The following is an 8,030-nucleotide window of genomic DNA, read 5'->3' on the forward strand; positions in this document are numbered from 1 at the left end:
CCCCAATAGTAATCTCATCCCTACACCCTTGGTTTTGATGATGGAAAACTCACATTTTCAATGTGAAATTTGGTTTCGAAGGAAGTGCCTCACAAAAACTTAGTTCAAATTGCTGCTCTTTGAGTTCATCACAGTTCAAACAATAAATGGGAAAACTTAAAGCCTCTTTTCTTTAATTTACCATGAAAATGCAACTAGATTGAACTAAAAGTAGATTTAAAACAGAAAGCTTTTAGGACTATTGAAAAAAAAAAGTGTTATTATTCTCTGACCAGTGTTGAGAGGTTAATATGCAACTGGTAATGGTGCTGTACTTTTTGTACTTGTTGAAGTTCTTCCTGAAGATTTACTGAATTAAAAGAACAAAATGTGTGACTGCTTTAACAGAATAGTGAACCAATATATTGTTAGGAAATAAAAGTGTGAATTCAAGCACAACACTTGTAAGGCAATAGCTACTTGGTATGAAAGCTGTCAAAGTGGTTTGCCCTTTTTCTTACTCTGCAAGGTTGCAGTAATTATGGGTATTTTTCACCAAAAAGGATGCAGTGTTATTAGTCCTATTGGAGCAGAAGAATCACCCACAACACTTCTCAACGTTATGCAAATTACAAAGAGGACAGGGAGCAAAAGAGAGTCTTATCTGAATAAAAAGCTCTTATCATGTTGTTTCCGCCTCTCTAAATCATTGCTGTATCCCCAAGGTCAACAGCCAAATAAATGTCTTGATGGGGAACATTTTCCAGCCTTTTTCATGAATCTTCTCTAATTATGCTCTTTTTACCTCTGTCAAGTGACTTGCTAACCTTTCCCCTCAAATATTTACATATTTTTATGTTTTTGGATTCAGCTGTATTTGATCATTTGATGCAATTTTTACAGTTCACAATTTTTAAACATAATGCAAGCTGCCCCAAACTATATACTCAGACACTGATTTGAACAAGAGTTTTGTCTAATTCCACATTATGACATTTATTCTTGTTTGAGGATTACAACATGAAATTATAACAATTCTTGAGAATTTACTTTCACATTTAGAAAATCTAGGCGGATATAAAACTGAAAAAGGATTTATTGTATCCAATGTGTTTATTTTATCCTTCTGAAACTGAACAATCCATCCATCCGTCCATCCATCCATCCATCCATCCATCCATCCATCCATCCATCCATCCATCCATCCATCCATCNCATCCATCCATCCATCCATCCATCCATCCATCCATCCATCCATCCATCCATCCATCCATCCATCCATCCATCCATCCATCCATCCATCCATCCAACCAACCACTATCCTTACCTGTTTTTACATGTAGAGGTGTTGGGGAGCTACCGGTAGTCATTGTGAGAGAGGTTGAGGGCAGCGGACAGGTCATAAGTGCACAATATTTCAATACTTTTCTTGATTATTTGTATTATGACAAGCAAGGGCATGGGAATGAGTTTACTAACTAATAATACTGGAAACCTGAATAAGTCATAAATTTTCTGTGCAAAAATGTATCGTAAATTAACTACACTGCAAACCTTTCAAAAAATGCATTGTAATCTTTTATCCATCCATCCATCTTCTGTACGTGCTACTTCCTTTCAAGGTTGCATGGGTCACTGGTGCCCATATCCAGCAGTCACAGTGCGAGGGGAAGGATACACTGTCAGAAAAAAAAGTAMTCGATTGTACCTTAAAGGGTACATTGACTTGTCACTGGGGTGGTACCCTCAAAGGTACTGCTAATGTACCCTCAACRGTGGGTACTTATTCGTACCCTTGTAGTTTGTACCTTATAAAGCTCAGAATTGTACCTTTAGTGACAATTTTGTACCCTCTTAAACAGTAACACAAAAAAAAGGGGGGGGGGGCTTTTGACTTTTTTTTTTTACTTTTATTTTACTTTTTTCTTTGACTTTTATAGTGTAAGCCACCACACATAATCACAGGTAACTTAAAAAAATAAACTTTATTTTCCATTTTCACATTTCATTAAAAACTTATAAACAATGTCGAACTGTGACATACAAAATGTCATCAGCAGAGTAAGTGTCATTTGGCTGAAAGTCCATTTCATCTCCTGCTTTCAGCAAAGTCYATTCTAAATCAACTTTGAGTCTGTATGCATGCAAGTGGCAGTCGTACCATTGAGGGATCAGCATTTTCCCACAGAGAATCCATAARGTGTCAATGTTGAAGATGTATTTTATTTGCCAAAATAGTGGCACTGCTTCTGAATGCAGAACATCTACAATGAATACATCTCTGATGGCATACTTAACACAGTTGACTCTGACTTCAGACACACGTTGGAAAACTTTGTTTGTAAAATCAACATTACAGAGGCTGTGATTAGCCATCAGGGCATTCTGCAGTTCAACAGGCAAAGATAAGAATGGAGTTGCTACACTTTTTCCAGGCACACTTTCGAATTCATCCAGACAACTTTGTTGGGAAAATTCCCAACACTGTCTAAGTTGGTGTCTGTTGCTCAGAGTTTTAGCAATGTTTATAAAGTTTCTAMAGTTATGAGCCACAGTTTTAAAATATTGATGTTTTCCCTCAAATCTCATGCACCACAATGAACGCAGAGGTCCAAACATTTCCATCAGTCTTGCATAATGAATCAAATAATGACACTTAGGAGTAATAACATCTCCAAACACCTCTTTCATTTSTGTCAGAAACTCTTGAACTAGTAAATCTAACATTAAAAGATTATCTCTTCTCACCTTTGGTGCCATGACAATCTCCGTAATCTCACGGCATAACAGAAAAACATGCCAATATTTACAATTGGGCGGAACTTTTTGTGCCATCACAAAAGGCAACAACCTAAAAAGGCACCATTTCTGAGAAGCMGATCCAGTGATACCAACTTTCTGTAGTCTCTCTGGTAAAAGCACTGGTTTATTAGCTCTGTTGTTTTGACCAATGCATATACTGTATTTTGGAGTTCTTCTTTTATCTCTTTTATTGTTGTGTTTTTCTGTTTGAGCTTTGCAAATGACTAGTTTCATAACAAGTGGAATTACACCCTCCAACAGGTCGTGCATTATGTCAGGTGGTAAAGCTTTTGTTACATCAAAATAATGTAACTTGTCAAAAGGAGAGGAACTATGTATAAACACCATAAGTTGATTTATCATCAGGATTTTGTTGAATGCATTCAAGATGGCATTGATGAACCTCAGATGTTCTTAAAACAAAGCTGTCTTCCTTGAACAAGTGCTTAATATCTTTATGAGTAGCCATACAATAGCGACAAATTCTACCTGAGTTAAAAGACATTGAAAATCCACCAATCATATGAGCCGACAAGTTATCACCAGATAAAGTTGCAACAGCAGCCCGAATTGTGTGCTCCGTGTCATCAATTGTTAATGTAAAGCCAACAGTAGCGAGTTTTTCAAGATCATCTAGCAAAAGTTTTAATATGACATTCAAGCCACACTTTTTAACAAAGGAGTATTGTACCAATAATGCTAAATGAATGTGTCTCTGCTGAGATCTATACCTTTTGTCCAAATTGCCTATGCTGTAATAAAATGCACATAGCTTGTGTTTGTTTCGTTTCGACCCCAAAGGATTTACTACTTCAATTCTTCCATCCATCCATCCATTTTCTGTACACACTTCTTCCTTTCAGGGTTGCGTGGGTCACTGGTGCCCATATCCAGCAGTCACAGCGCGAGGGGCGGAGTACACCCTGGACAAGTCGCAAGTCCATCACAGGGCCACACATAGAGACAAAGGAGACAAACAACCATTCACTCTCTCACTCACAGGGACAATTTATAGTTATCAATTAACCTAACAGTCATGTTTTTGGTCTGTGGAAGGAAGCCAGAGTACACGGAGAGAACATGCAAACTCTACCCAGAAAGGTCCCCAGGCCGGGATTTGAACCGGTGACCTCCTTGCTGAGAGGCATCAGCTCTACCAACTGAGCCACTGTGCCGCCTACTTCAAATTCATCTTCATAAAAGTGCAGGCGCAGTGCATTTGGATAAGCTTTAAAAAAAGGTGCTGTTTGAAAATGCTGCCATCACAATAGTCTGTTAGAAACTCATCTGTCTCTGGATTACTCTCAGAAAATATTTTATCCTGAAGGTCATCATGTGAACAATAATTTTTCAGCACTTTATCAATGGGTACATATGAAAATGAACCAACAGTCTGTCCTTCTGAGTTTCTTAATTTACAGCGGATAGGCTCAATCATATCAAGCTTGGATTTGCAATGGTTTTTCATCAAATATGGAGATCGAATAGCCTTTGTTGCTTCAATAAAAGAAATCATTAGAATGTATGACAGTTTCTAGTTCTGGACTCTTTGAGATATCAAAGCCATTTTTTGCATGTGATAAGCAATAAAAGCATCGTAATTCTCCTTGAAAAAAAAAAACACTAAAAAATTAACATCATCAACAATCTCCTCGAACAGAAACTGGAAGATGATTTTTTCTCCCTGCATTTCAGAATGAAGTGAAATAAATTGTCCTTGAAGCTAGTTAACAGCTCACCATAAGAGGGAGGACTTTCAATAACATTTCCTGTCAAAGGCTCATCCAAATTATCAGTGACAACCTCCCTTTCACTTTCACCACAATCATTGTCAGACCCTAAAATTTTGTCTCTGTGTTTTCGGTACACATGTCGTCTAAAAGACTCATATTTTGTAAATGTGGACTGGCAATCATCAAGTCCACATGTAATTTTGAAGTTGGCTTCATGTGCATGGATAAGTCCTATGTGCTGAATCAGCTTCATCAAGGTGAAAGCTCTCCTCGAGCATTTGGGGCACCGGTAGGGATGAGGCATAGTGTCAATAGAGGAGATTTATTTTCCTTGTGACTGTTAATGGTAGAGGCCGGTCCCAAACCTCAACTATTCTTGCAATGTACCTTTGGAGGAACATCAGTGTTCTTCAGGTGTCTTGGGTATGCCAGATTGAAGAYGAAGTATGTGCAAAAGGCTGAGATGATCCCTTCATCAACTGTTTGGGTGCGACACACCTCAACACCGTCTGCCTTCACAATGCTTGGAGCTCTCCCGGTGAACGACACTTTTCAATCTTGACCAGTCAACTGAATTGTTGGGTATGGGGATTGAGATTCACACTGTATGAAGTCAAAAAGAACAAAAAGAAAAAACAAAACAAAAAACACAGCAGCAAATTAACTCAACAGCCTTACAGCAGGGAATAAAATKTAGTGTAAATTAAATCAAATCATGAGTATTCTAACCCAATGTAATTTCAGCATCCTTTCAGATAGATTTGTTGAACAACAGATTTGCAAGTTGCAAATCATACCTCTCCAAGCAAGATAAAAAGGTCCATCTTCTCCCTGAAGATGTGCGGTAGAAAAAATGTAGGGGGAATATTGTTAATTATTGAAAAGTTGCTAAATTATAAGTTTCTCATACCTCATTAGCATAGTAAAGGGGCACCACCTGTACATAACAGAAAATTAATCGTGTATTTTTACTCAATCTCACATACTGAAGAACGGAATTCTTTCCAGTTTGGACGGTGAAAATCCAATAAAAGACGCACACGAGCATAAGGAATTTCACAATATACCCTGTATTAACGATTCAGAGGTAACAATACAGACAGGTTATTTGGGCAGACAGAAACATAATTATTATCATGACCTCTGCGTCTTCAATAATAACGTGACTATCATCACCCGATAATTACCTTTCGCATTATTATTCACTGAACCGCTTGTTCTAAACTTTTTCTACACTAGTAAAATAAGTGAAAACTTCCAGATTAATAAAAGAAAGTGTTAATCCATTTATCAAGAAAGGACGTGAATTATAAAGGAATGAACTTGCCAGATCTTCATTCAATGCAATCATCGTTACCAAACACTCTTCCTTCACCACTTCAGCTGAGCACACTACCAAAGTGTAGAAAGCTGATCTTTCCTACAAATTTGATGCGAACCGTCAGTCCTGTCCCAGGGTACCGGAAGGTCAGAGCGAGGTTGGATCACCGGTGCCACCCGATCTCAGAGTGGTCCCGCGCGGGTACAGTTCGGACATACCGAAAATGCTTCGTCAGCTCCAGCTGGAAAATGAGGAGGTCGGCTCGGGTCCGTGTTGATTGAACAGAAGTTCTGGTCAGTTCGGTTCCCAAATAAATCCAGTCCCAGCACTTTAAAAGTGAACTAAAAAATTAAAATAAAAATAAATAAAATGTCCCCGAAGGGAGTAGAAACCTGGAAACTCCTGTATCCTCTCGCTGCTGGTTCTCTCTCCTCTTCTTTACAACTCAAACTAAAACTAACACAATGTTATCTCTTGTCCTGACTGTACAAACTTCGGATTGGCTGAGACAGTCACATGATCTATTTTTTTCTTTTCATGGTTCTTTACTACTAAACTGGTTAAACACACAGAGTGATAGATTACTTGTGAAGTAATTACCGGTAAATCAAGCATTATCACAGTGATTGAATCATGATTAAAAAATACAATGCCTCTTTCTTCTTTTTTTCTTTTATCAGATGACAAACAACAGAAAGACATTTGTTCATGATGTAATTATGAAACCAGCCTTTTGGTGGTGCTCTAAAACCATAAATGAGATGGTATGCAAACGTGTCTTTTGAAGCTTCCTTGGGTGGCAATATCTCAGCAGGAGATCTGGTCTCAAAGGGTTTATAGATGGCAAACCCACTTTGGGGGAGACTTTCTGTCTGGCAACTGGTGAGTCCTTTTGTGATAAACGTTTATTTTTGAGTACTTGAAAGAGGTCTCACAACAGGGCTTAATCAATTGGAGGTTGCAATGTCCTGTTTATTTTAACACCTGTAGATAGTAAACAAAAAGGGTTTGAAGGTAATGAAAGAAGTCATTATTCTCTGTACACATGGGGGATGAGTAATTGTTGACTCAAGTTCTGATGTGGGACTGTTCTTTAAGTTCCTGCTTCAAAAATAAGGGCAGCTCTCATGTCAATATCTGTGAGATAAAAGATGATACTTAATCAGCATTTTATTTCTTCATATTTTGATAAAGCATTTTATATTTGTTAGCAAAAAGCTGAAAATAGTAATTGGTCTTACGCTGAAATTAATTTTGCTTTATTTATCACTAAATACATAACCAACAACATACACACAAAATTTACACAGGTCCTTCTAAAAAAATAGCATATTGTTCATTATTTTCTGTAATGTACTGATGAACATTAAACTTTCATATATTTTAGATTTATTGCACACCAACTGAAGTACAGTGGTGCCTTGAGTTACAAGTTTAATTCGTTCTGAGATGGAGCTCTTAACTCAAATTACTTGTATGCCAAATCAGTGTTCCCCATAGAAATAAAATGAAATGCCCTTGATCTGTTCTGGACTCCACAAAAACACTACTATTTTTGTTACATGTTTTTAAATCAGTAAAATCATTATGAATAACAAAAATTGAATAAAAATACATAACAGAATATATTTTCTGCAATGAACTACAGCAGTTTTATTAAGTAAGTACACTGTAAAAGGTACAGCTTCAATATGGTGCAGACTGTGGAAGTGCTGCGCTCGTACTGCTTTGCTAAGTCGACTACACGCACACCTTTCTCGCGTTTTTCATTAATTTCTTTCTTCAGTTCAATGCACATCATCCGCTTCTTTTTCTCGGCGCCATCCTTTGCTCTCACTTTTTTTGGTCCCATAGTTGGCTAAAGCTGGTTCGTGAAGTTTTATAAAAATAACTGCGAGTGGAACACAAATGCTTTAACCGCAAGCTAACTGTTCAAAGCTAACTGAGACGGTGAACACCTGTTGCGGTGTTCACACCTGCGTTTGTGGTGCCATCTAGCGGTGGGGCATGTGAAGTTCACTCGTAACCCAAATTTTAGCTCTAAACTCAAAGATAAAATATATCTGAGAGACTGCTTGTATCTCAAAAGACTTGTTAGTTAGGACACTCTTAAGTCAAGGTACCACTGTAGTTCAAACCTTTTATTGTTTTAATATTGATGATTTAGGCAAAAAAGTAAAGAAAAACCTATCTCA

At 37.5% G+C, this 8,030-nt stretch overlaps 1 long non-coding RNA gene across 1 annotated transcript; it reads right to left on the reverse strand.

Annotated features, from left to right (window-relative positions):
- Positions 1 to 4,253: 4,253 nt before the first annotated feature.
- LOC106533128 (uncharacterized) lies at positions 4,254 to 6,636 on the reverse strand. The gene is made up of 2 exons (XR_001312193.1): positions 5,312 to 6,636; positions 4,254 to 5,117 (listed from the first exon to the last, which is right to left on the reverse strand). It is a non-coding gene; the product is annotated as an uncharacterized LOC106533128 (long non-coding RNA).
- Positions 6,637 to 8,030: the final 1,394 nt, after the last annotated feature.

The sequence above is a fragment of the Austrofundulus limnaeus genome, unplaced genomic scaffold (genome assembly GCF_001266775.1).
Source record: "Austrofundulus limnaeus strain Quisiro unplaced genomic scaffold, Austrofundulus_limnaeus-1.0 Scaffold889, whole genome shotgun sequence".
NCBI lineage: Eukaryota > Metazoa > Chordata > Actinopteri > Cyprinodontiformes > Rivulidae > Austrofundulus > Austrofundulus limnaeus.